Source organism: Ambystoma mexicanum, unplaced genomic scaffold (assembly GCF_040938575.1).
Source record: "Ambystoma mexicanum isolate Mex_15411 unplaced genomic scaffold, UKY_AmexF1_1 Mex_scaf1, whole genome shotgun sequence".
Taxonomy (NCBI): domain Eukaryota; kingdom Metazoa; phylum Chordata; class Amphibia; order Caudata; family Ambystomatidae; genus Ambystoma; species Ambystoma mexicanum.
Window position 1 is genome coordinate 3,005,321 of NW_027182324.1, and position 27,840 is coordinate 3,033,160.

At 40.9% G+C, this 27,840-nt stretch overlaps 18 non-coding genes across 18 annotated transcripts; 15 read left to right on the plus strand and 3 right to left on the minus strand.

Annotated features, from left to right (window-relative positions):
• Positions 1-842: 842 nt before the first annotated feature.
• TRNAK-UUU (transfer RNA lysine (anticodon UUU)) lies at positions 843-915 on the minus strand. Its single transcript has one exon. It is a non-coding gene; the product is annotated as a tRNA-Lys (tRNA).
• Positions 916-1,373: 458 nt separating this feature from the next.
• Positions 1,374-1,447, plus strand: TRNAT-AGU (transfer RNA threonine (anticodon AGU)). The gene has a single exon. It is a non-coding gene; the product is annotated as a tRNA-Thr (tRNA).
• A 767-nt stretch (positions 1,448-2,214) lies between these two features.
• Positions 2,215-2,288, plus strand: TRNAT-AGU (transfer RNA threonine (anticodon AGU)). The gene has a single exon. It is a non-coding gene; the product is annotated as a tRNA-Thr (tRNA).
• Positions 2,289-3,055: 767 nt separating this feature from the next.
• TRNAT-AGU (transfer RNA threonine (anticodon AGU)) lies at positions 3,056-3,129 on the plus strand. Its single transcript has one exon. It is a non-coding gene; the product is annotated as a tRNA-Thr (tRNA).
• Positions 3,130-5,577: 2,448 nt separating this feature from the next.
• On the plus strand, positions 5,578-5,651 carry TRNAT-AGU (transfer RNA threonine (anticodon AGU)). Its single transcript has one exon. It is a non-coding gene; the product is annotated as a tRNA-Thr (tRNA).
• A 767-nt stretch (positions 5,652-6,418) lies between these two features.
• On the plus strand, positions 6,419-6,492 carry TRNAT-AGU (transfer RNA threonine (anticodon AGU)). The gene has a single exon. It is a non-coding gene; the product is annotated as a tRNA-Thr (tRNA).
• Positions 6,493-8,939: 2,447 nt separating this feature from the next.
• TRNAT-AGU (transfer RNA threonine (anticodon AGU)) lies at positions 8,940-9,013 on the plus strand. The gene has a single exon. It is a non-coding gene; the product is annotated as a tRNA-Thr (tRNA).
• A 2,448-nt stretch (positions 9,014-11,461) lies between these two features.
• Positions 11,462-11,535, plus strand: TRNAT-AGU (transfer RNA threonine (anticodon AGU)). The gene has a single exon. It is a non-coding gene; the product is annotated as a tRNA-Thr (tRNA).
• Positions 11,536-12,302: 767 nt separating this feature from the next.
• TRNAT-AGU (transfer RNA threonine (anticodon AGU)) lies at positions 12,303-12,376 on the plus strand. Its single transcript has one exon. It is a non-coding gene; the product is annotated as a tRNA-Thr (tRNA).
• Positions 12,377-15,136: 2,760 nt separating this feature from the next.
• On the minus strand, positions 15,137-15,209 carry TRNAK-UUU (transfer RNA lysine (anticodon UUU)). The gene has a single exon. It is a non-coding gene; the product is annotated as a tRNA-Lys (tRNA).
• Positions 15,210-18,191: 2,982 nt separating this feature from the next.
• TRNAT-AGU (transfer RNA threonine (anticodon AGU)) lies at positions 18,192-18,265 on the plus strand. The gene has a single exon. It is a non-coding gene; the product is annotated as a tRNA-Thr (tRNA).
• Positions 18,266-19,032: 767 nt separating this feature from the next.
• Positions 19,033-19,106, plus strand: TRNAT-AGU (transfer RNA threonine (anticodon AGU)). Its single transcript has one exon. It is a non-coding gene; the product is annotated as a tRNA-Thr (tRNA).
• A 766-nt stretch (positions 19,107-19,872) lies between these two features.
• On the plus strand, positions 19,873-19,946 carry TRNAT-AGU (transfer RNA threonine (anticodon AGU)). Its single transcript has one exon. It is a non-coding gene; the product is annotated as a tRNA-Thr (tRNA).
• Positions 19,947-21,553: 1,607 nt separating this feature from the next.
• Positions 21,554-21,627, plus strand: TRNAT-AGU (transfer RNA threonine (anticodon AGU)). Its single transcript has one exon. It is a non-coding gene; the product is annotated as a tRNA-Thr (tRNA).
• A 2,448-nt stretch (positions 21,628-24,075) lies between these two features.
• Positions 24,076-24,149, plus strand: TRNAT-AGU (transfer RNA threonine (anticodon AGU)). Its single transcript has one exon. It is a non-coding gene; the product is annotated as a tRNA-Thr (tRNA).
• A 767-nt stretch (positions 24,150-24,916) lies between these two features.
• TRNAT-AGU (transfer RNA threonine (anticodon AGU)) lies at positions 24,917-24,990 on the plus strand. The gene has a single exon. It is a non-coding gene; the product is annotated as a tRNA-Thr (tRNA).
• A 1,608-nt stretch (positions 24,991-26,598) lies between these two features.
• On the plus strand, positions 26,599-26,672 carry TRNAT-AGU (transfer RNA threonine (anticodon AGU)). The gene has a single exon. It is a non-coding gene; the product is annotated as a tRNA-Thr (tRNA).
• Positions 26,673-27,750: 1,078 nt separating this feature from the next.
• On the minus strand, positions 27,751-27,823 carry TRNAK-UUU (transfer RNA lysine (anticodon UUU)). The gene has a single exon. It is a non-coding gene; the product is annotated as a tRNA-Lys (tRNA).
• Positions 27,824-27,840: the final 17 nt, after the last annotated feature.

Here is a 27,840-nt window from a genome sequence, read left to right on the forward strand (position 1 = left end):
ACGCCTGAACAGGGACTTGAACCCTGGACCCTCAGATTAAAAGTCTGATGCTCTACCGACTGAGCTATCCAGGCACAAGGATCACTGCCCATTTGAAACTTGATTTTCACTCTACAGCACCTCCATACATGGCTACCTCACTGGTCAATAAAGGAAATGAATTACTAGTGCATTACACACATTTTGACACTGGAGACATAACTTTTTTCAGTCATTCCGTATCCAGATATAGAGATTTGCAGCATCTAGGACTTTAATGTTCACCCACTTACGGATTTGAATGTTTTGCCACATTCATGAGTGCAAACTTGCTCCCCAGTAAAGACGAACATGTGCTCTTCAATGCACACACTGGGCAATGCAGTCCACTCTAAATCGACGATTAATGACATGCTCGTTTTGTGCAATGGAGTTTCAGTCAATTGGAAAACATTTTGTAAAGTTATATTGCAACAGTAGCCCAGCCTTAAAAAAGTGGATTTCACTTCTGATTGATTACATGAGGAAGGAAAGGAGACCAGATGCAAAAAAGGTGCTGTGGCTTAGTTGGTTAAAGCGCCTGTCTAGTAAACAGGAGATCCTGAGTTTGAATCTCAGCAGCGCCTGTCTGCTTTTTTTTCGACCAATCTGTCTCCCCAATATTAAAACTTTGTACAAAGATTGCTATTTCATGCTATTTAGAAGCACAGTCAGGCTTGAAATGTTGGCAAAGCATCCAAGAACTCTGGACTCCACTACCTTAGAGTCATATTGCCCAAGGTTGCGATGCCATCAGAAACAGCACATATTAGAATGAGCAATTCATATTTCCTGCTTAATTTTTTGTAAAAGAAGCAAAGGTACGCCTGAACAGGGATTTGAACCCTGGACCCTCAGATTAAAAGTCTGATGCTCTACCGACTGAGCTATCCAGGCACAGGGATCACTGCCCATTTGAAACTTGATTTTCACTCTACAGCACCTCCATACATGGCTACCTCACTGGTCAATAAAGGAAATGAATTACTAGTGCATTACACACATTTTGACACTGGAGACATAACTTTTTTCAGTCATTCCGTATCCAGATATAGAGATTTGCAGCATCTAGGACTTTAATGTTCACCCACTTACGGATTTGAATGTTTTGCCACATTCATGAGTGCAAAATTGCTTCCCAGTAAAGACGAACATGTGCTCCTCAATACACACACTGGGCAATGCAGTCCACTCTAAATCAACGATTAATGACATGCTCGTTTTGTGCAATGGAGTTTCAGTCAATTGGAAAACATTTTGTAAAGTTATATTGCAACAGAAGCCCAGCCTTAAAAAAAGTGGATTTCACTTCTAAATGATTACATGAGGAAGGAAAGGAGATCAGATGCAAAAGAGGTGCTGTGGCTTAGTTGGTTAAAGCGCCTGTCTAGTAAACAGGAGATCCTGAGTTCGAATCTCAGCAGCGCCTGTCTGCTTTTTTTTCGACCAATCTGTCTCCCCAATATTAAAACTTTGTACAAAGATTGTTATTTCATGCTATTTAGAAGCACAGTCAGGCTTGAAATGTTGGCAAAGCATCCAAGAATTCTGGACTCCACTACCTTAGAGTCATATTGCCCAAGGTTGCGATGCCATCAGAAATAGCACATATTAGAATGAGCAATTCATATTTCCTGCTAAATTTTTTGTAAAAGAAGCAAAGATACGCCTGAACAGGGACTTGAACCCTGGACCCTCAGATTAAAAGTCTGATGCTCTACCGACTGAGCTATCCAGGCACAGGGATCACTGCCCATTTGAAACTTGATTTTCACTCTACAGCACCTCCATACATGGCTACCTCACTGGTCAATAAAGGAAATTAATTACTAGTGCATTACACACATTTTGACACTGGAGACATAACTTTTTTCAGTCATTCCGTATCCAGATATAGAGATTTGCAGCATCTAGGACTTTAATGTTCACCCACTTACGGATTTGAATGTTTTGCCACATTCATGAGTGCAAACTTGCTCCCCAGTAAAGACGAACATGTGCTCCTCAATGCACACACTGGGCAATGCAGTCCACTCTAAATCGACGATTAATGACATGCTCGTTTTGTGCAATGGAGTTTCAGTCAATTGGAAAACATTTTGAAAAGTTATATTGCAACAGAAGCCCAGCCTTAAAAAAGTGGATTTCACTTCTAAATGATTACATGAGGAAGGAAAGGAGACCAGATGCAAAAAAGGTGCTGTGGCTTAGTTGGTTAAAGCGCCTGTCTAGTAAACAGGAGATCCTGAGTTCGAATCTCAGCAGCGCCTGTCTGCTTTTTTTTCGACCAATCTGTCTCCCCAATATTAAAACTTTGTACAAAGATTGCTATTTCATGCTATTTAGAAGCACAATCAGGCTTGAAATGTTGGCAAAGCATCCAAGAACTCTGGACTCCACTACCTTAGAATCATATTGCCCAAGGTTGCGATGCCATCAGAAATAGCACATATTAGAATGAGCAATTCATATTTCCTGCTAAATTTTTTGTAAAAGAAGCAAAGATACACCTGAACAGGGACTTGAACCCTGGACCCTCAGATTAAAAGTCTGATGCTCTACCGACTGAGCTATCCAGGCACAGGGATCACTGCCCATTTGAAACTTGATTTTCACTCTACATCACCTCCATACATGGCTACCTCACTGGTCAATAAAGGAAATGAATTACTAGTGCATTACACACATTTTGACACTGGAGACATAACTTTTTTCAGTCATTCCGTATCCAGATATAGAGATTTGCAGCATCTAGGACTTTAATGTTCACCCACTTACGGATTTGAATGTTTTGCCACATTAATGAGTGCAAACTTGCTCCCCAGTAAAGACGAACATGTGCTCCTCAATGCACACACTGGGCAATGCAGTCCACTCTAAATCGACGATTAATGACATGCTCGTTTTGTGCAATGGAGTTTCAGTCAATTGGAAAACATTTTGAAAAGTTATATTGCAACAGAAGCCCAGCCTTAAAAAAGTGGATTTCACTTCTAAATGATTACATGAGGAAGGAAAGGAGACCAGATGCAAAAAAGGTGCTGTGGCTTAGTTGGTTAAAGCGCCTGTCTAGTAAACAGGAGATCCTGAGTTCGAATCTCAGCAGCGCCTGTCTGCTTTTTTTCGACCAATCTGTCTCCCCAATATTAAAACTTTGTACAAAGATTGCTATTTCATGCTATTTAGAAGCACAGTCAGGCTTGATATGTTGGCAAAGCATCCAAGAACTCTGGACTCCACTACCTTAGAGTCATATTGCCCAAGGTTGCGATGCCATCAGAAATAGCACATATTAGAATGAGCAATTCATATTTCCTGCTTAATTTTTTGTAAAAGAAGCAAAGGTACGCCTGAACAGGGACTTGAACCCTGGACCCTCAGATTAAAAGTCTGATGCTCTACCGACTGAGCTATCCAGGCAGATGGATCACTGCCATTTGAAACTTGATTTTCACTCTACAGCACCTCCATACATGGCTACCTCACTGGTCAATAAAGGAAATGAATTACTAGTGCATTACACACATTTTGACACTGGAGACATAACTTTTTTCAGTCATTCCGTATCCAGATATAGAGATTTGCAGCATCTAGGACTTTAATGTTCACCCACTTACGGATTTGAATGTTTTGCCACATTCATGAGTGCAAACTTGCTCCCCAGTAAAGACGAACATGTGCTCCTCAATGCACACACTGGGCAATGCAGTCCACTCTAAATCGACGATTAATGACATGCTCGTTTTGTGCAATGGAGTTTCAGTCAATTGGAAAACATTTTGTAAAGTTATATTGCAACAGAAGCCCAGCCTTAAAAAAAGTGGATTTCACTTCTAAATGATTACATGAGGAAGGACAGGAGATCAGATGCAAAAGAGGTGCTGTGGCTTAGTTGGTTAAAGCGCCTGTCTAGTAAATAGGAGATCCTGAGTTCGAATCTCAGCAGCGCCTGTCTGCTTTTTTTTCGACCAATCTGTCTCCCCAATATTAAAACTTTGTACAAAGATTGTTACTTCATGCTATTTAGAAGCACAGTCAGGCTTGAAACGTTGGCAAAGCATCCAAGAATTCTGGACTCCACTACCTTAGAGTCATATTGCCCAAGGTTGCGATGCCATCAGAAATAGCACATATTAGAATGAGCAATTCATATTTCCTGCTAAATTTTTTGTAAAAGAAGCAAAGATACGCCTGAACAGGGACTTGAACCCTGGACCCTCAGATTAAAAGTCTGATGCTCTACCGACTGAGCTATCCAGGCACAGGGATCACTGCCCATTTGAAACTTGATTTTCACTCTACAGCACCTCCATACATGGCTACCTCACTGGTCAATAAAGGAAATGAATTACTAGTGCATTACACACATTTTGACACTGGAGACATAACTTTTTTCAGTCATTCCGTATCCAGATATAGAGATTTGCAGCATCTAGGACTTTAATGTTCACCCACTTACGGATTTGAATGTTTTGCCACATTCATGAGTGCAAACTTGCTCCCCAGTAAAGACGAACATGTGCTCCTCAATGCACACACTGGGCAATGCAGTCCACTCTAAATCGACGATTAATGACATGCTCGTTTTGTGCAATGGAGTTTCAGTCAATTGGAAAACATTTTGAAAAGTTATATTGCAACAGAAGCCCAGCCTTAAAAAAGTGGATTTCACTTCTAAATGATTACATGAGGAAGGAAAGGAGACCAGATGCAAAAAAGGTGCTGTGGCTTAGTTGGTTAAAGCGCCTGTCTAGTAAACAGGAGATCCTGAGTTCGAATTTCAGCAGCGCCTGTCTGCTTTTTTTTCGACCAATCTGTCTCCCCAATATTAAAACTTTGTACAAAGATTGTTATTTCATGCTATTTAGAAGCACAGTCAGGCTTGAAATGTTGGCAAAGCATCCAAGAATTCTGGACTCCACTACCTTAGAGTCATATTGCCCAAGGTTGCGATGCCATCAGAAATAGCACATATTAGAATGAGCAATTCATATTTCCTGCTAAATTTTTTGTAAAAGAAGCAAAGATACGCCTGAACAGGGACTTGAACCCTGGACCCTCAGATTAAAAGTCTGATGCTCTACCGACTGAGCTATCCAGGCACAGGGATCACTGCCCATTTGAAACTTGATTTTCACTCTACAGCACCTCCATACATGGCTACCTCACTGGTCAATAAAGGAAATTAATTACTAGTGCATTACACACATTTTGACACTGGAGACATAACTTTTTTCAGTCATTCCGTATCCAGATATAGAGATTTGCAGCATCTAGGACTTTAATGTTCACCCACTTACGGATTTGAATGTTTTGCCACATTCATGAGTGCAAACTTGCTCCCCAGTAAAGACGAACATGTGCTCCTCAATGCACACACTGGGCAATGCAGTCCACTCTAAATCGACGATTAATGACATGCTCGTTTTGTGCAATGGAGTTTCAGTCAATTGGAAAACATTTTGAAAAGTTATATTGCAACAGAAGCCCAGCCTTAAAAAAGTGGATTTCACTTCTAAATGATTACATGAGGAAGGAAAGGAGACCAGATGCAAAAAAGGTGCTGTGGCTTAGTTGGTTAAAGCGCCTGTCTAGTAAACAGGAGATCCTGAGTTCGAATCTCAGCAGCGCCTGTCTGCTTTTTTTTCGACCAATCTGTCTCCCCAATATTAAAACTTTGTACAAAGATTGCTATTTCATGCTATTTAGAAGCACAATCAGGCTTGAAATGTTGGCAAAGCATCCAAGAACTCTGGACTCCACTACCTTAGAATCATATTGCCCAAGGTTGCGATGCCATCAGAAATAGCACATATTAGAATGAGCAATTCATATTTCCTGCTAAATTTTTTGTAAAAGAAGCAAAGATACACCTGAACAGGGACTTGAACCCTGGACCCTCAGATTAAAAGTCTGATGCTCTACCGACTGAGCTATCCAGGCACAGGGATCACTGCCCATTTGAAACTTGATTTTCACTCTACATCACCTCCATACATGGCTACCTCACTGGTCAATAAAGGAAATGAATTACTAGTGCATTACACACATTTTGACACTGGAGACATAACTTTTTTCAGTCATTCCGTATCCAGATATAGAGATTTGCAGCATCTAGGACTTTAATGTTCACCCACTTACGGATTTGAATGTTTTGCCACATTAATGAGTGCAAACTTGCTCCCCAGTAAAGACGAACATGTGCTCCTCAATGCACACACTGGGCAATGCAGTCCACTCTAAATCGACGATTAATGACATGCTCGTTTTGTGCAATGGAGTTTCAGTCAATTGGAAAACATTTTGAAAAGTTATATTGCAACAGAAGCCCAGCCTTAAAAAAGTGGATTTCACTTCTAAATGATTACATGAGGAAGGAAAGGAGACCAGATGCAAAAAAGGTGCTGTGGCTTAGTTGGTTAAAGCGCCTGTCTAGTAAACAGGAGATCCTGAGTTCGAATCTCAGCAGCGCCTGTCTGCTTTTTTTCGACCAATCTGTCTCCCCAATATTAAAACTTTGTACAAAGATTGCTATTTCATGCTATTTAGAAGCACAGTCAGGCTTGATATGTTGGCAAAGCATCCAAGAACTCTGGACTCCACTACCTTAGAGTCATATTGCCCAAGGTTGCGATGCCATCAGAAATAGCACATATTAGAATGAGCAATTCATATTTCCTGCTTAATTTTTTGTAAAAGAAGCAAAGGTACGCCTGAACAGGGACTTGAACCCTGGACCCTCAGATTAAAAGTCTGATGCTCTACCGACTGAGCTATCCAGGCAGATGGATCACTGCCATTTGAAACTTGATTTTCACTCTACAGCACCTCCATACATGGCTACCTCACTGGTCAATAAAGGAAATGAATTACTAGTGCATTACACACATTTTGACACTGGAGACATAACTTTTTTCAGTCATTCCGTATCCAGATATAGAGATTTGCAGCATCTAGGACTTTAATGTTCACCCACTTACGGATTTGAATGTTTTGCCACATTCATGAGTGCAAACTTGCTCCCCAGTAAAGACGAACATGTGCTCCTCAATGCACACACTGGGCAATGCAGTCCACTCTAAATCGACGATTAATGACATGCTCGTTTTGTGCAATGGAGTTTCAGTCAATTGGAAAACATTTTGTAAAGTTATATTGCAACAGAAGCCCAGCCTTAAAAAAAGTGGATTTCACTTCTAAATGATTACATGAGGAAGGACAGGAGATCAGATGCAAAAGAGGTGCTGTGGCTTAGTTGGTTAAAGCGCCTGTCTAGTAAATAGGAGATCCTGAGTTCGAATCTCAGCAGCGCCTGTCTGCTTTTTTTTCGACCAATCTGTCTCCCCAATATTAAAACTTTGTACAAAGATTGTTATTTCATGCTATTTAGAAGCACAGTCAGGCTTGAAACGTTGGCAAAGCATCCAAGAATTCTGGACTCCACTACCTTAGAGTCATATTGCCCAAGGTTGCGATGCCATCAGAAATAGCACATATTAGAATGAGCAATTCATATTTCCTGCTAAATTTTTTGTAAAAGAAGCAAAGATACGCCTGAACAGGGACTTGAACCCTGGACCCTCAGATTAAAAGTCTGATGCTCTACCGACTGAGCTATCCAGGCACAGGGATCACTGCCCATTTGAAACTTGATTTTCACTCTACAGCACCTCCATACATGGCTACCTCACTGGTCAATAAAGGAAATGAATTACTAGTGCATTACACACATTTTGACACTGGAGACATAACTTTTTTCAGTCATTCCGTATCCAGATATAGAGATTTGCAGCATCTAGGACTTTAATGTTCACCCACTTACGGATTTGAATGTTTTGCCACATTAATGAGTGCAAACTTGCTCCCCAGTAAAGACGAACATGTGCTCCTCAATGCACACACTGGGCAATGCAGTCCACTCTAAATCGACGATTAATGACATGCTCGTTTTGTGCAATGGAGTTTCAGTCAATTGGAAAACATTTTGAAAAGTTATATTGCAACAGAAGCCCAGCCTTAAAAAAGTGGATTTCACTTCTAAATGATTACATGAGGAAGGAAAGGAGACCAGATGCAAAAAAGGTGCTGTGGCTTAGTTGGTTAAAGTGCCTGTCTAGTAAGCAGGAGATCCTGAGTTCGAATCTCAGCAGCGCCTGTCTGCTTTTTTTCGACCAATCTGTCTCCCCAATATTAAAACTTTGTACAAAGATTGCTATTTCATGCTATTTAGAAGCACAGTCAGGCTTGATATGTTGGCAAAGCATCCAAGAACTCTGGACTCCACTACCTTAGAGTCATATTGCCCAAGGTTGCGATGCCATCAGAAATAGCACATATTAGAATGAGCAATTCATATTTCCTGCTTAATTTTTTGTAAAAGAAGCAAAGGTACGCCTGAACAGGGACTTGAACCCTGGACCCTCAGATTAAAAGTCTGATGCTCTACCGACTGAGCTATCCAGGCAGATGAATCACTGCCATTTGAAACTTGATTTTCACTCTACAGCACCTCCATACATGGCTACCTCACTGGTCAATGAAGGAAATGAATTACTAGTGCATTACACACATTTTGACACTGGAGACATAACTTTTTTCAGTCATTCCGTATCCAGATATAGAGATTTGCAGCATCTAGGACTTTAATGTTCACCCACTTACGGATTTGAATGTTTTGCCACATTCATGAGTGCAAACTTGCTCCCCAGTAAAGACGAACATGTGCTCCTCAATGCACACACTGGGCAATGCAGTCCACTCTAAATCGACGATTAATGACATGCTCGTTTTGTGCAATGGAGTTTCAGTCAATTGGAAAACATTTTGTAAAGTTATATTGCAACAGAAGCCCAGCCTTAAAAAAAGTGGATTTCACTTCTAAATGATTACATGAGGAAGGACAGGAGATCAGATGCAAAAGAGGTGCTGTGGCTTAGTTGGTTAAAGCGCCTGTCTAGTAAACAGGAGATCCTGAGTTCGAATCTCAGCAGCGCCTGTCTGCTTTTTTTTCGACCAATCTGTCTCCCCAATATTAAAACTTTGTACAAAGATTGTTACTTCATGCTATTTAGAAGCACAGTCAGGCTTGAAACGTTGGCAAAGCATCCAAGAATTCTGGACTCCACTACCTTAGAGTCATATTGCCCAAGGTTGCGATGCCATCAGAAATAGCACATATTAGAATGAGCAATTCATATTTCCTGCTAAATTTTTTGTAAAAGAAGCAAAGATACGCCTGAACAGGGACTTGAACCCTGGACCCTCAGATTAAAAGTCTGATGCTCTACCGACTGAGCTATCCAGGCACAGGGATCACTGCCCATTTGAAACTTGATTTTCACTCTACAGCACCTCCATACATGGCTACCTCACTGGTCAATAAAGGAAATGAATTACTAGTGCATTACACACATTTTGACACTGGAGACATAACTTTTTTCAGTCATTCCGTATCCAGATATAGAGATTTGCAGCATCTAGGACTTTAATGTTCACCCACTTACGGATTTGAATGTTTTGCCACATTCATGAGTGCAAACTTGCTCCCCAGTAAAGACGAACATGTGCTCCTCAATGCACACACTGGGCAATGCAGTCCACTCTAAATCGACGATTAATGACATGCTCGTTTTGTGCAATGGAGTTTCAGTCAATTGGAAAACATTTTGAAAAGTTATATTGCAACAGAAGCCCAGCCTTAAAAAAGTGGATTTCACTTCTAAATGATTACATGAGGAAGGAAAGGAGACCAGATGCAAAAAAGGTGCTGTGGCTTAGTTGGTTAAAGCGCCTGTCTAGTAAACAGGAGATCCTGAGTTCGAATTTCAGCAGCGCCTGTCTGCTTTTTTTCGACCAATCTGTCTCCCCAATATTAAAACTTTGTACAAAGATTGCTATTTCATACTATTTAGAAGCACAGTCAGGCTTGATATGTTGGCAAAGCATCCAAGAACTCTGGACTCCACTACCTTAGATTCATATTGCCCAAGGTTGCGATGCCATCAGAAATAGCACATATTAGAATGAGCAATTCATATTTCCTGCTTAATTTTTTGTAAAAGAAGCAAAGGTACGCCTGAACAGGGACTTGAACCCTGGACCCTCAGATTAAAAGTCTGATGCCCTACCGACAGAGCTATCCAGGCAGATGGATCACTGCCATTTGAAATTTGATTTTCACTCTACAGCACATCCATACATGGCTACCTCACTGGTCAATAAAGGAAATGAATTACTAGTGCATTACACACATTTTGACACTGGAGACATAACTTTTTTCAGTCATTCCGTATCCAGATATAGAGATTTGCAGCATCTAGGACTTTAATGTTCACCCACTTACGGATTTGAATGTTTTGCCACATTCATGAGTGCAAACTTGCTCCCCAGTAAAGACGAACATGTGCTCCTCAATGCACACACTGGGCAATGCAGTCCACTCTAAATCGACGATTAATGACATGCTCGTTTTGTGCAATGGAGTTTCAGTCAATTGGTTAACATTTTGAAAAGTTATATTGCAACAGAAGCCCAGCCTTAAAAAAGTGGATTTCACTTCTGATTGATTACATGAGGAAGGAAAGGAGACCAGATGCAAAAAAGGTGCTGTGGCTTAGTTGGTTAAAGCGCCTGTCTAGTAAACAGGAGATCCTGAGTTTGAATCTCAGCAGCGCCTGTCTGCTTTTTTTTCGACCAATCTGTCTCCCCAATATTAAAACTTTGTACAAAGATTGCCATTTCATGCTATTTAGAAGCACAGTCAGGCTTGAAATGTTGGCAAAGCATCCAAGAACTCTGGACTCCACTACCTTAGAGTCATATTGCCCAAGGTTGCGATGCCATCAGAAACAGCACATATTAGAATGAGCAATTCATATTTCCTGCTTAATTTTTTGTAAAAGAAGCAAAGGTACGCCTGAACAGGGACTTGAACCCTGGACCCTCAGATTAAAAGTCTGATGCTCTACCGACTGAGTTATCCAGGAACAGGGATCACTGCCCATTTGAAACTTGATTTTCACTCTACAGCACCTCCATACATGGCTACCTCACTGGTCAATAAAGGAAATGAATTACTAGTGCATTACACACATTTTGACACTGGAGACATAACTTTTTTCAGTCATTCCGTATCCAGATATAGAGATTTGCAGCATCTAGGACTTTAATGTTCACCCACTTACGGATTTGAATGTTTTGCCACATTCATGAGTGCAAACTTGCTCCCCAGTAAAGGCGAACATGTGCTCCTCAATACACACACTGGGCAATGCAGTCCACTCTAAATCAACGATTAATGACATGCTCGTTTTGTGCAATGGAGTTTCAGTCAATTGGAAAACATTTTGTAAAGTTATATTGCAACAGAAGCCCAGCCTTAAAAAAAGTGGATTTCACTTCTAAATGATTACATGAGGAAGGAAAGGAGATCAGATGCAAAAGAGGTGCTGTGGCTTAGTTGGTTAAAGCGCCTGTCTAGTAAACAGGAGATCCTGAGTTCGAATCTCAGCAGCGCCTGTCTGCTTTTTTTTCGACCAATCTGTCTCCCCAATATTAAAACTTTGTACAAAGATTGCTGTTTCATGCTATTTAGAAGCACAGTCAGGCTTGAAATGTTGGCAAAGCATCCAAGAACTCTGGACTCCACTACCTTAGAGTCATATTGCCCAAGGTTGCGATGCCATCAGAAATAGCACATATTAGAATGAGCAATTCATATTTCCTGCTAAATTTTTTGTAAAAGAAGCAAAGATACGCCTGAACAGGGACTTGAACCCTGGACCCTCAGATTAAAAGTCTGATGCTCTACCGACTGAGCTATCCAGGCACAGGGATCACTGCCCATTTGAAACTTGATTTTCACTCTACAGCACCTCCATACATGGCTACCTCACTGGTCAATAAAGGAAATGAATTACTAGTGCATTACACTCATTTTGACACTGGAGACATAACTTTTTTCAGTCATTCCGTATCCAGATATAGAGATTTGCAGCATCTAGGACTTTAATGTTCACCCACTTACGGATTTGAATGTTTTGCCACATTCATGAGTGCAAACTTGCTCCCCAGTAAAGACGAACATGTGCTCCTCAATGCACACACTGGGCAATGCAGTCCACTCTAAATCGACGATTAATGACATGCTCGTTTTGTGCAATGGAGTTTCAGTCAATTGGAAAACATTTTGAAAAGTTATATTGCAACAGAAGCCCAGCCTTAAAAAAGTGGATTTCACTTCTAAATGATTACATGAGGAAGGAAAGGAGACCAGATGCAAAAAGGGTGCTGTGGCTTAGTTGGTTAAAGCGCCTGTCTAGTAAACAGGAGATCCTGAGTTCGAATCTCAGCAGCGCCTGTCTGCTTTTTTTTCGACCAATCTGTCTCCCCAATATTAAAACTATGTACAAAGATTGCTATTTCATGCTATTTAGAAGCACAGTGAGGCTTGAAATGTTGGCAAAGCATCCAAGAACTCTGGACTCCACTACCTTAGAGTCATATTGCCCAAGGTTGCGATGCCATCAGAAATAGCACATATTAGAATGAGCAATTCATATTTCCTGCTTAATTTTTTGTAAAAGAAGCAAAGGTACGCCTGAACAGGGACTTGAACCCTGGACCCTCAGATTAAAAGTCTGATGCTCTACCGACTGAGCTATCCAGGCACAGGGATCACTGCCCATTTGAAACTTGATTTTCACTCTACAGCACCTCCATACATGGCTACCTCACTGGTCAATAAAGGAAATGAATTACTAGTGCATTACACACATTTTGACACTGGAGACATAACTTTTTCAGTCATTCCGTATCCAGATATAGAGATTTGCAGCATCTAGGACTTTAATGTTCACCCACTTACGGATTTGAATGTTTTGCCACATTCATGAGTGCAAACTTGCTCCCCAGTAAAGACGAACATGTGCTCCTCAATGCACACACTGGGCAATGCAGTCCACTCTAAATCGACGATTAATGACATGCTCGTTTTGTGCAATGGAGTTTCAGTCAATTGGTTAACATTTTGAAAAGTTATATTGCAACAGAAGCCCAGCCTTAAAAAAGTGGATTTCACTTCTGATTGATTACATGAGGAAGGAAAGGAGACCAGATGCAAAAAAGGTGCTGTGGCTTAGTTGGTTAAAGCGCCTGTCTAGTAAACAGGAGATCCTGAGTTTGAATCTCAGCAGCGCCTGTCTGCTTTTTTTTCGACCAATCTGTCTCCCCAATATTAAAACTTTGTACAAAGATTGCTATTTCATGCTATTTAGAAGCACAGTCAGGCTTGAAATGTTGGCAAAGCATCCAAGAACTCTGGACTCCACTACCTTAGAGTCATATTGCCCAAGGTTGCGATGCCATCAAAAACAGCACATATTAGAATGAGCAATTCATATTTCCTGCTTAATTTTTTGTAAAAGAAGCAAAGGTACGCCTGAACAGGGACTTGAACCCTGGACCCTCAGATTAAAAGTCTGATGCTCTACCGACTGAGTTATCCAGGAACAGGGATCACTGCCCATTTGAAACTTGATTTTCACTCTACAGCACCTCCATACATGGCTACCTCACTGGTCAATAAAGGAAATGAATTACTAGTGCATTACACACATTTTGACACTGGAGACATAACTTTTTTCAGTCATTCCGTATCCAGATATAGAGATTTGCAGCATCTAGGACTTTAATGTTCACCCACTTACGGATTTGAATGTTTTGCCACATTCATGAGTGCAAACTTGCTCCCCAGTAAAGGCGAACATGTGCTCCTCAATACACACACTGGGCAATGCAGTCCACTCTAAATCAACGATTAATGACATGCTCGTTTTGTGCAATGGAGTTTCAGTCAATTGGAAAACATTTTGTAAAGTTATATTGCAACAGAAGCCCAGCCTTAAAAAAAGTGGATTTCACTTCTAAATGATTACATGAGGAAGGAAAGGAGATCAGATGCAAAAGAGGTGCTGTGGCTTAGTTGGTTAAAGCGCCTGTCTAGTAAACAGGAGATCCTGAGTTCGAATCTCACCAGCGCCTGTCTGCTTTTTTTTCGACCAATCTGTCTCCCCAATATTAAAACTTTGTACAAAGATTGCTGTTTCATGCTATTTAGAAGCACAGTCAGGCTTGAAATGTTGGCAAAGCATCCAAGAACTCTGGACTCCACTACCTTAGAGTCATATTGCCCAAGGTTGCGATGCCATCAGAAATAGCACATATTAGAATGAGCAATTCATATTTCCTGCTAAATTTTTTGTAAAAGAAGCAAAGATACGCCTGAACAGGGACTTGAACCCTGGACCCTCAGATTAAAAGTCTGATGCTCTACCGACTGAGCTATCCAGGCACAGGGATCACTGCCCATTTGAAACTTGATTTTCACTCTACAGCACCTCCATACATGGCTACCTCACTGGTCAATAAAGGAAATGAATTACTAGTGCATTACACACATTTTGACACTGGAGACATAACTTTTTTCAGTCATTCCGTATCCAGATATAGAGATTTGCAGCATCTAGGACTTTAATGTTCACCCACTTACGGATTTGAATGTTTTGCCACATTCATGAGTGCAAACTTGCTCCCCAGTAAAGACGAACATGTGCTCCTCAATGCACACACTGGGCAATGCAGTCCACTCTAAATCGACGATTAATGACATGCTCGTTTTGTGCAATGGAGTTTCAGTCAATTGGAAAACATTTTGAAAAGTTATATTGCAACAGAAGCCCAGCCTTAAAAAAGTGGATTTCACTTCTAAATGATTACATGAGGAAGGAAAGGAGACCAGATGCAAAAAAGGTGCTGTCGCTTAGTTGGTTAAAGCGCCTGTCTAGTAAACAGGAGATCCTGAGTTCGAATCTCAGCAGCGCCTGTCTGCTTTTTTTTCGACCAATCTGTATCCCCAATATTAAAACTTTGTACAAAGATTGCTGTTTCATGCTATTTAGAAGCACAGTCATGCTTGAAATGTTGGCAAAGCATCCAAGAACTCTGGACTCCACTACCTTAGAGTCATATTGCCCAAGGTTGCGATGCCATCAGAAATAGCACATATTAGAATGAGCAATTCATATTTCCTGCTTAATTTTTTGTAAAAGAAGCAAAGGTATGCCTGAACAGGGACTTGAACCCTGGACCCTCAGATTAAAAGTCTGATGCTCTACCGACTGAGCTATCCAGGCACAGGGATCACTGCCAATTTGAAACTTGATTTTCACTCTACAGCACCTCCACACATGGCTACCTCACTGGTCAATAAAGGAAATGAATTACTAGTGCATTACACACATTTTGACACTGGAGACATAACTTTTTTCAGTCATTCCGTATCCAGATATAGAGATTTGCAGCATCTAGGACTTTAATGTTCACCTACTTACGGATTTGAATGTTTTGCCACATTCATGAGTGCAAACTTGCTCCCCAGTAAAGACGAACATGTGCTCCTCAATGCACACACTGGGCAATGCAGTCCACTCTAAATCAACGATTAATGACATGCTCGTTTTGTGCAATGGAGTTTCAGTCAATTGGAAAACATTTTGAAAAGTTATATTGCAACAGAAGCCCAGCCTTAAAAAAGTGGATTTCACTTCTGATTGATTACATGAGGAAGGAAAGGAGACCAGATGCAAAAAAGGTGCTGTGGCTCAGTTGGTTAAAGCGCCTGTCTAGTAAACAGGAGATCCTGAGTTCGAATCTCAGCAGCGCCTGTCTGCTTTTTTTTCGACCAATCTGTCTCCCCAATATTAAAACTTTGTACAAAGATTGCTATTTCATGCTATTTAGAAGCACAGTCAGGCTTGAAATGTTGGCAAAGCATCCAAGAACTCTGGACTCCACTACCTTAGAGTCATATTGCCCAAGGTTGCGATGCCATCAGAAATAGCACATATTAGAATGAGCAATTCATATTTCCTGCTTAATTTTTTGTAAAAGAAGCAAAGGTACGCCTGAACAGGGACTTGAACCCTGGACCCTCAGATTAAAAGTCTGATGCTCTACCGACTGAGCTATCCAGGCACAAGGATCACTGCCCATTTGAAACTTGATTTTCACTCTACAGCACCTCCATACATGGCTACCTCACTGGTCAATAAAGGAAATGAATTACTAGTGCATTACACACATTTTGACACTGGAGACATAACTTTTTTCAGTCATTCCGTATCCAGATATAGAGATTTGCAGCATCTAGGACTTTAATGTTCACCCACTTACGGATTTGAATGTTTTGCCACATTCATGAGTGCAAACTTGCTCCCCAGTAAAGACGAACATGTGCTCTTCAATGCACACACTGGGCAATGCAGTCCACTCTAAATCGACGATTAATGACATGCTCGTTTTGTGCAATGGAGTTTCAGTCAATTGGAAAACATTTTGTAAAGTTATATTGCAACAGAAGCCCAGCCTTAAAAAAAGTGGATTTCACTTCTAAATGATTACATGAGGAAGGACAGGAGATCAGATGCAAAAGAGGTGCTGTGGCTTAGTTGGTTAAAGCGCCTGTCTAGTAAACTGGAGATCCTGAGTTCGAACCTCAGCAGCGCCTGTCTGCTTTTTTTTCGACCAATCTGTCTCCCCAATATTAAAACTTTGTACAAAGATTGTTATTTCATGCTATTTAGAAGCACAGTCAGGCTTGAAATGTTGGCAAAGCATCCAAGAATTCTGGACTCCACTACCTTAGAGTCATATTGCCCAAGGTTGCGATGCCATCAGAAATAGCACATATTAGAATGAGCAATTCATATTTCCTGCTAAATTTTTTGTAAAAGAAGCAAAGGTACGCCTGAACAGGGACTTGAACCCTGGACCCTCAGATTAAAAGTCTGATGCTCTACCGACTGAGCTATCCAGGCACAAGGATCACTGCCCATTTGAAACTTGATTTTCACTCTACAGCACCTCCATACATGGCTACCTCACTGGTCAATAAAGGAAATGAATTACTAGTGCATTACACACATTTTGACACTGGAGACATAACTTTTTCCAGTCATTCCGTATCCAGATATAGAGATTTGCAGCATCTAGGACTTTAATGTTCACCCACTTACGGATTTGAATGTTTTGCCACATTCATGAGTGCAAACTTGCTCCCCAGTAAAGACGAACATGTGCTCCTCAATGCACACACTGGGCAATGCAGTCCACTCTAAATCGACGATTAATGACATGCTCGTTTTGTGCAATGGAGTTTCAGTCAATTGGAAAACATTTTGAAAAGTTATATTGCAACAGTAGCCCAGCCTTAAAAAAGTGGATTTCACTTCTGATTGATTACATGAGGAAGGAAAGGAGACCAGATGCAAAAAAGGTGCTGTGGCTTAGTTGGTTAAAGCGCCTGTCTAGTAAACAGGAGATCCTGAGTTTGAATCTCAGCAGCGCCTGTCTGCTTTTTTTTCGACCAATCTGTCTCCCCAATATTAAAACTTTGTACAAAGATTGCTATTTCATGCTATTTAGAAGCACAGTCAGGCTTGAAATGTTGGCAAAGCATCCAAGAACTCTGGACTCCACTACCTTAGAGTCATATTGCCCAAGGTTGCGATGCCATCAGAAACAGCACATATTAGAATGAGCAATTCATATTTCCTGCTTAATTTTTTGTAAAAGAAGCAAAGGTACGCCTGAACAGGGACTTGAACCCTGGACCCTCAGATTAAAAGTCTGATGCTCTACCGACTGAGCTATCCAGGCACAGGGATCACTGCCCATTTGAAACTTGATTTTCACTCTACAGCACCTCCATACATGGCTACCTCACTGGTCAATAAAGGAAATGAATTATTAGTGCATTACACACATTTTGACACTGGAGACATAACTTTTTTCAGTCATTCCGTATCCAGATATAGAGATTTGCAGCATCTAGGACTTCAATGTTCACCCACTTACGGATTTGAATGTTTTGCCACATTCATGAGTGCAAAATTGCTTCCCAGTAAAGGCGAACATGTGCTCCTCAATACACACACTGGGCAATGCAGTCCACTCTAAATCAACGATTAATGACATGCTCGTTTTGTGCAATGGAGTTTCAGTCAATTGGAAAACATTTTGTAAAGTTATATTGCAACAGAAGCCCAGCCTTAAAAAAAGTGGATTTCACTTCTAAATGATTACATGAGGAAGGAAAGGAGATCAGATGCAAAAGAGGTGCTGTGGCTTAGTTGGTTAAAGCGCCTGTCTAGTAAACAGGAGATCCTGAGTTCGAATCTCAGCAGCGCCTGTCTGCTTTTTTTTCGACCAATCTGTCTCCCCAATATTAAAACTTTGTACAAAGATTGTTATTTCATGCTATTTAGAAGCACAGTCAGGCTTGAAATGTTGGCAAAGCATCCAAGAATTCTGGACTCCACTACCTTAGAGTCATATTGCCCAAGGTTGCGATGCCATCAGAAATAGCACATATTAGAATGAGCAATTCATATTTCCTGCTAAATTTTTTGTAAAAGAAGCAAAGATACACCTGAACAGGGACTTGAACCCTGGACCCTCAGATTAAAAGTCTGATGCTCTACCGACTGAGCTATCCAGGCACAGGGATCACTGCCCATTTGAAACTTGATTTTCACTCTACATCACCTCCATACATGGCTACCTCACTGGTCAATAAAGGAAATGAATTACTAGTGCATTACACACATTTTGACACTGGAGACATAACTTTTTTCAGTCATTCCGTATCCAGATATAGAGATTTGCAGCATCTAGGACTTTAATGTTCACCCACTTACGGATTTGAATGTTTTGCCACATTAATGAGTGCAAACTTGCTCCCCAGTAAAGACGAACATGTGCTCCTCAATGCACACACTGGGCAATGCAGTCCACTCTAAATCGACGATTAATGACATGCTCGTTTTGTGCAATGGAGTTTCAGTCAATTGGAAAACATTTTGAAAAGTTATATTGCAACAGAAGCCCAGCCTTAAAAAAGTGGATTTCACTTCTAAATGATTACATGAGGAAGGAAAGGAGACCAGATGCAAAAAAGGTGCTGTGGCTTAGTTGGTTAAAGCGCCTGTCTAGTAAACAGGAGATCCTGAGTTCGAATCTCAGCAGCGCCTGTCTGCTTTTTTTCGACCAATCTGTCTCCCCAATATTAAAACTTTGTACAAAGATTGCTATTTCATGCTATTTAGAAGCACAGTCAGGCTTGATATGTTGGCAAAGCATCCAAGAACTCTGGACTCCACTACCTTAGAGTCATATTGCCCAAGGTTGCGATGCCATCAGAAATAGCACATATTAGAATGAGCAATTCATATTTCCTGCTTAATTTTTTGTAAAAGAAGCAAAGGTACGCCTGAACAGGGACTTGAACCCTGGACCCTCAGATTAAAAGTCTGATGCTCTACCGACTGAGCTATCCAGGCAGATGGATCACTGCCATTTGAAACTTGATTTTCACTCTACAGCACCTCCATACATGGCTACCTCACTGGTCAATAAAGGAAATGAATTACTAGTGCATTACACACATTTTGACACTGGAGACATAACTTTTTTCAGTCATTCCGTATCCAGATATAGAGATTTGCAGCATCTAGGACTTTAATGTTCACCCACTTACGGATTTGAATGTTTTGCCACATTCATGAGTGCAAACTTGCTCCCCAGTAAAGACGAACATGTGCTCCTCAATGCACACACTGGGCAATGCAGTCCACTCTAAATCGACGATTAATGACATGCTCGTTTTGTGCAATGGAGTTTCAGTCAATTGGAAAACATTTTGTAAAGTTATATTGCAACAGAAGCCCAGCCTTAAAAAAAGTGGATTTCACTTCTAAATGATTACATGAGGAAGGACAGGAGATCAGATGCAAAAGAGGTGCTGTGGCTTAGTTGGTTAAAGCGCCTGTCTAGTAAACAGGAGATCCTGAGTTCGAATCTCAGCAGCGCCTGTCTGCTTTTTTTTCGACCAATCTGTCTCCCCAATATTAAAACTTTGTACAAAGATTGTTATTTCATGCTATTTAGAAGCACAGTCAGGCTTGAAACGTTGGCAAAGCATCCAAGAATTCTGGACTCCACTACCTTAGAGTCATATTGCCCAAGGTTGCGATGCCATCAGAAATAGCACATATTAGAATGAGCAATTCATATTTCCTGCTAAATTTTTTGTAAAAGAAGCAAAGATACGCCTGAACAGGGACTTGAACCCTGGACCCTCAGATTAAAAGTCTGATGCTCTACCGACTGAGCTATCCAGGCACAGGGATCACTGCCCATTTGAAACTTGATTTTCACTCTACAGCACCTCCATACATGGCTACCTCACTGGTCAATAAAGGAAATGAATTACTAGTGCATTACACACATTTTGACACTGGAGACATAACTTTTTTCAGTCATTCCGTATCCAGATATAGAGATTTGCAGCATCTAGGACTTTAATGTTCACCCACTTACGGATTTGAATGTTTTGCCACATTAATGAGTGCAAACTTGCTCCCCAGTAAAGACGAACATGTGCTCCTCAATGCACACACTGGGCAATGCAGTCCACTCTAAATCGACGATTAATGACATGCTCGTTTTGTGCAATGGAGTTTCAGTCAATTGGAAAACATTTTGAAAAGTTATATTGCAACAGAAGCCCAGCCTTAAAAAAGTGGATTTCACTTCTAAATGATTACATGAGGAAGGAAAGGAGACCAGATGCAAAAAAGGTGCTGTGGCTTAGTTGGTTAAAGTGCCTGTCTAGTAAGCAGGAGATCCTGAGTTCGAATCTCAGCAGCGCCTGTCTGCTTTTTTTCGACCAATCTGTCTCCCCAATATTAAAACTTTGTACAAAGATTGCTATTTCATGCTATTTAGAAGCACAGTCAGGCTTGATATGTTGGCAAAGCATCCAAGAACTCTGGACTCCACTACCTTAGAGTCATATTGCCCAAGGTTGCGATGCCATCAGAAATAGCACATATTAGAATGAGCAATTCATATTTCCTGCTTAATTTTTTGTAAAAGAAGCAAAGGTACGCCTGAACAGGGACTTGAACCCTGGACCCTCAGATTAAAAGTCTGATGCTCTACCGACTGAGCTATCCAGGCAGATGAATCACTGCCATTTGAAACTTGATTTTCACTCTACAGCACCTCCATACATGGCTACCTCACTGGTCAATGAAGGAAATGAATTACTAGTGCATTACACACATTTTGACACTGGAGACATAACTTTTTTCAGTCATTCCGTATCCAGATATAGAGATTTGCAGCATCTAGGACTTTAATGTTCACCCACTTACGGATTTGAATGTTTTGCCACATTCATGAGTGCAAACTTGCTCCCCAGTAAAGACGAACATGTGCTCCTCAATGCACACACTGGGCAATGCAGTCCACTCTAAATCGACGATTAATGACATGCTCGTTTTGTGCAATGGAGTTTCAGTCAATTGGAAAACATTTTGTAAAGTTATATTGCAACAGAAGCCCAGCCTTAAAAAAAGTGGATTTCACTTCTAAATGATTACATGAGGAAGGACAGGAGATCAGATGCAAAAGAGGTGCTGTGGCTTAGTTGGTTAAAGCGCCTGTCTAGTAAACAGGAGATCCTGAGTTCGAATCTCAGCAGCGCCTGTCTGCTTTTTTTTCGACCAATCTGTCTCCCCAATATTAAAACTTTGTACAAAGATTGTTACTTCATGCTATTTAGAAGCACAGTCAGGCTTGAAACGTTGGCAAAGCATCCAAGAATTCTGGACTCCACTACCTTAGAGTCATATTGCCCAAGGTTGCGATGCCATCAGAAATAGCACATATTAGAATGAGCAATTCATATTTCCTGCTAAATTTTTTGTAAAAGAAGCAAAGATACGCCTGAACAGGGACTTGAACCCTGGACCCTCAGATTAAAAGTCTGATGCTCTACCGACTGAGCTATCCAGGCACAGGGATCACTGCCCATTTGAAACTTGATTTTCACTCTACAGCACCTCCATACATGGCTACCTCACTGGTCAATAAAGGAAATGAATTACTAGTGCATTACACACATTTTGACACTGGAGACATAACTTTTTTCAGTCATTCCGTATCCAGATATAGAGATTTGCAGCATCTAGGACTTTAATGTTCACCCACTTACGGATTTGAATGTTTTGCCACATTCATGAGTGCAAACTTGCTCCCCAGTAAAGACGAACATGTGCTCCTCAATGCACACACTGGGCAATGCAGTCCACTCTAAATCGACGATTAATGACATGCTCGTTTTGTGCAATGGAGTTTCAGTCAATTGGAAAACATTTTGAAAAGTTATATTGCAACAGAAGCCCAGCCTTAAAAAAGTGGATTTCACTTCTAAATGATTACATGAGGAAGGAAAGGAGACCAGATGCAAAAAAGGTGCTGTGGCTTAGTTGGTTAAAGCGCCTGTCTAGTAAACAGGAGATCCTGAGTTCGAATTTCAGCAGCGCCTGTCTGCTTTTTTTCGACCAATCTGTCTCCCCAATATTAAAACTTTGTACAAAGATTGCTATTTCATACTATTTAGAAGCACAGTCAGGCTTGATATGTTGGCAAAGCATCCAAGAACTCTGGACTCCACTACCTTAGATTCATATTGCCCAAGGTTGCGATGCCATCAGAAATAGCACATATTAGAATGAGCAATTCATATTTCCTGCTTAATTTTTTGTAAAAGAAGCAAAGGTACGCCTGAACAGGGACTTGAACCCTGGACCCTCAGATTAAAAGTCTGATGCCCTACCGACTGAGCTATCCAGGCAGATGGATCACTGCCATTTGAAATTTGATTTTCACTCTACAGCACATCCATACATGGCTACCTCACTGGTCAATAAAGGAAATGAATTACTAGTGCATTACACACATTTTGACACTGGAGACATAACTTTTTTCAGTCATTCCGTATGCAGATATAGAGATTTGCAGCATCTAGGACTTTAATGTTCACCCACTTACGGATTTGAATGTTTTGCCACATTCATGAGTGCAAACTTGCTCCCCAGTAAAGACGAACATGTGCTCCTCAATGCACACACTGGGCAATGCAGTCCACTCTAAATCGACGATTAATGACATGCTCGTTTTGTGCAATGGAGTTTCAGTCAATTGGTTAACATTTTGAAAAGTTATATTGCAACAGAAGCCCAGCCTTAAAAAAGTGGATTTCACTTCTGATTGATTACATGAGGAAGGAAAGGAGACCAGATGCAAAAAAGGTGCTGTGGCTTAGTTGGTTAAAGCGCCTGTCTAGTAAACAGGAGATCCTGAGTTTGAATCTCAGCAGCGCCTGTCTGCTTTTTTTTCGACCAATCTGTCTCCCCAATATTAAAACTTTGTACAAAGATTGCCATTTCATGCTATTTAGAAGCACAGTCAGGCTTGAAATGTTGGCAAAGCATCCAAGAACTCTGGACTCCACTACCTTAGAGTCATATTGCCCAAGGTTGCGATGCCATCAGAAACAGCACATATTAGAATGAGCAATTCATATTTCCTGCTTAATTTTTTGTAAAAGAAGCAAAGGTACGCCTGAACAGGGACTTGAACCCTGGACCCTCAGATTAAAAGTCTGATGCTCTACCGACTGAGTTATCCAGGAACAGGGATCACTGCCCATTTGAAACTTGATTTTCACTCTACAGCACCTCCATACATGGCTACCTCACTGGTCAATAAAGGAAATGAATTACTAGTGCATTACACACATTTTGACACTGGAGACATAACTTTTTTCAGTCATTCCGTATCCAGATATAGAGATTTGCAGCATCTAGGACTTTAATGTTCACCCACTTACGGATTTGAATGTTTTGCCACATTCATGAGTGCAAACTTGCTCCCCAGTAAAGGCGAACATGTGCTCCTCAATACACACACTGGGCAATGCAGTCCACTCTAAATCAACGATTAATGACATGCTCGTTTTGTGCAATGGAGTTTCAGTCAATTGGAAAACATTTTGTAAAGTTATATTGCAACAGAAGCCCAGCCTTAAAAAAAGTGGATTTCACTTCTAAATGATTACATGAGGAAGGAAAGGAGATCAGATGCAAAAGAGGTGCTGTGGCTTAGTTGGTTAAAGCGCCTGTCTAGTAAACAGGAGATCCTGAGTTCGAATCTCAGCAGCGCCTGTCTGCTTTTTTTTCGACCAATCTGTCTCCCCAATATTAAAACTTTGTACAAAGATTGCTGTTTCATGCTATTTAGAAGCACAGTCAGGCTTGAAATGTTGGCAAAGCATCCAAGAACTCTGGACTCCACTACCTTAGAGTCATATTGCCCAAGGTTGCGATGCCATCAGAAATAGCACATATTAGAATGAGCAATTCATATTTCCTGCTAAATTTTTTGTAAAAGAAGCAAAGATACGCCTGAACAGGGACTTGAACCCTGGACCCTCAGATTAAAAGTCTGATGCTCTACCGACTGAGCTATCCAGGCACAGGGATCACTGCCCATTTGAAACTTGATTTTCACTCTACAGCACCTCCATACATGGCTACCTCACTGGTCAATAAAGGAAATGAATTACTAGTGCATTACACTCATTTTGACACTGGAGACATAACTTTTTTCAGTCATTCCGTATCCAGATATAGAGATTTGCAGCATCTAGGACTTTAATGTTCACCCACTTACGGATTTGAATGTTTTGCCACATTCATGAGTGCAAACTTGCTCCCCAGTAAAGACGAACATGTGCTCCTCAATGCACACACTGGGCAATGCAGTCCACTCTAAATCGACGATTAATGACATGCTCGTTTTGTGCAATGGAGTTTCAGTCAATTGGAAAACATTTTGAAAAGTTATATTGCAACAGAAGCCCAGCCTTAAAAAAGTGGATTTCACTTCTAAATGATTACATGAGGAAGGAAAGGAGACCAGATGCAAAAAGGGTGCTGTGGCTTAGTTGGTTAAAGCGCCTGTCTAGTAAACAGGAGATCCTGAGTTCGAATCTCAGCAGCGCCTGTCTGCTTTTTTTTCGACCAATCTGTCTCCCCAATATTAAAACTATGTACAAAGATTGCTATTTCATGCTATTTAGAAGCACAGTGAGGCTTGAAATGTTGGCAAAGCATCCAAGAACTCTGGACTCCACTACCTTAGAGTCATATTGCCCAAGGTTGCGATGCCATCAGAAATAGCACATATTAGAATGAGCAATTCATATTTCCTGCTTAATTTTTTGTAAAAGAAGCAAAGGTACGCCTGAACAGGGACTTGAACCCTGGACCCTCAGATTAAAAGTCTGATGCTCTACCGACTGAGCTATCCAGGCACAGGGATCACTGCCCATTTGAAACTTGATTTTCACTCTACAGCACCTCCATACATGGCTACCTCACTGGTCAATAAAGGAAATGAATTACTAGTGCATTACACACATTTTGACACTGGAGACATAACTTTTTCAGTCATTCCGTATCCAGATATAGAGATTTGCAGCATCTAGGACTTTAATGTTCACCCACTTACGGATTTGAATGTTTTGCCACATTCATGAGTGCAAACTTGCTCCCCAGTAAAGACGAACATGTGCTCCTCAATGCACACACTGGGCAATGCAGTCCACTCTAAATCGACGATTAATGACATGCTCGTTTTGTGCAATGGAGTTTCAGTCAATTGGTTAACATTTTGAAAAGTTATATTGCAACAGAAGCCCAGCCTTAAAAAAGTGGATTTCACTTCTGATTGATTACATGAGGAAGGAAAGGAGACCAGATGCAAAAAAGGTGCTGTGGCTTAGTTGGTTAAAGCGCCTGTCTAGTAAACAGGAGATCCTGAGTTTGAATCTCAGCAGCGCCTGTCTGCTTTTTTTTCGACCAATCTGTCTCCCCAATATTAAAACTTTGTACAAAGATTGCTATTTCATGCTATTTAGAAGCACAGTCAGGCTTGAAATGTTGGCAAAGCATCCAAGAACTCTGGACTCCACTACCTTAGAGTCATATTGCCCAAGGTTGCGATGCCATCAAAAACAGCACATATTAGAATGAGCAATTCATATTTCCTGCTTAATTTTTTGTAAAAGAAGCAAAGGTACGCCTGAACAGGGACTTGAACCCTGGACCCTCAGATTAAAAGTCTGATGCTCTACCGACTGAGTTATCCAGGAACAGGGATCACTGCCCATTTGAAACTTGATTTTCACTCTACAGCACCTCCATACATGGCTACCTCACTGGTCAATAAAGGAAATGAATTACTAGTGCATTACACACATTTTGACACTGGAGACATAACTTTTTTCAGTCATTCCGTATCCAGATATAGAGATTTGCAGCATCTAGGACTTTAATGTTCACCCACTTACGGATTTGAATGTTTTGCCACATTCATGAGTGCAAACTTGCTCCCCAGTAAAGGCGAACATGTGCTCCTCAATACACACACTGGGCAATGCAGTCCACTCTAAATCAACGATTAATGACATGCTCGTTTTGTGCAATGGAGTTTCAGTCAATTGGAAAACATTTTGTAAAGTTATATTGCAACAGAAGCCCAGCCTTAAAAAAAGTGGATTTCACTTCTAAATGATTACATGAGGAAGGAAAGGAGATCAGATGCAAAAGAGGTGCTGTGGCTTAGTTGGTTAAAGCGCCTGTCTAGTAAACAGGAGATCCTGAGTTCGAATCTCAGCAGCGCCTGTCTGCTTTTTTTTCGACCAATCTGTCTCCCCAATATTAAAACTTTGTACAAAGATTGCTGTTTCATGCTATTTAGAAGCACAGTCAGGCTTGAAATGTTGGCAAAGCATCCAAGAACTCTGGACTCCACTACCTTAGAGTCATATTGCCCAAGGTTGCGATGCCATCAGAAATAGCACATATTAGAATGAGCAATTCATATTTCCTGCTAAATTTTTTGTAAAAGAAGCAAAGATACGCCTGAACAGGGACTTGAACCCTGGACCCTCAGATTAAAAGTCTGATGCTCTACCGACTGAGCTATCCAGGCACAGGGATCACTGCCCATTTGAAACTTGATTTTTACTCTACAGCACCTCCATACATGGCTACCTCACTGGTCAATAAAGGAAATGAATTACTAGTGCATTACACACATTTTGACACTGGAGACATAACTTTTTTCAGTCATTCCGTATCCAGATATAGAGATTTGCAGCATCTAGGACTTTAATGTTCACCCACTTACGGATTTGAATGTTTTGCCACATTCATGAGTGCAAACTTGCTCCCCAGTAAAGACGAACATGTGCTCCTCAATGCACACACTGGGCAATGCAGTCCACTCTAAATCGACGATTAATGACATGCTCGTTTTGTGCAATGGAGTTTCAGTCAATTGGAAAACATTTTGAAAAGTTATATTGCAACAGAAGCCCAGCCTTAAAAAAGTGGATTTCACTTCTAAATGATTACATGAGGAAGGAAAGGAGACCAGATGCAAAAAAGGTGCTGTCGCTTAGTTGGTTAAAGCGCCTGTCTAGTAAACAGGAGATCCTGAGTTCGAATCTCAGCAGCGCCTGTCTGCTTTTTTTTCGACCAATCTGTATCCCCAATATTAAAACTTTGTACAAAGATTGCTGTTTCATGCTATTTAGAAGCACAGTCATGCTTGAAATGTTGGCAAAGCATCCAAGAACTCTGGACTCCACTACCTTAGAGTCATATTGCCCAAGGTTGCGATGCCATCAGAAATAGCACATATTAGAATGAGCAATTCATATTTCCTGCTTAATTTTTTGTAAAAGAAGCAAAGGTATGCCTGAACAGGGACTTGAACCCTGGACCCTCAGATTAAAAGTCTGATGCTCTACCGACTGAGCTATCCAGGCACAGGGATCACTGCCAA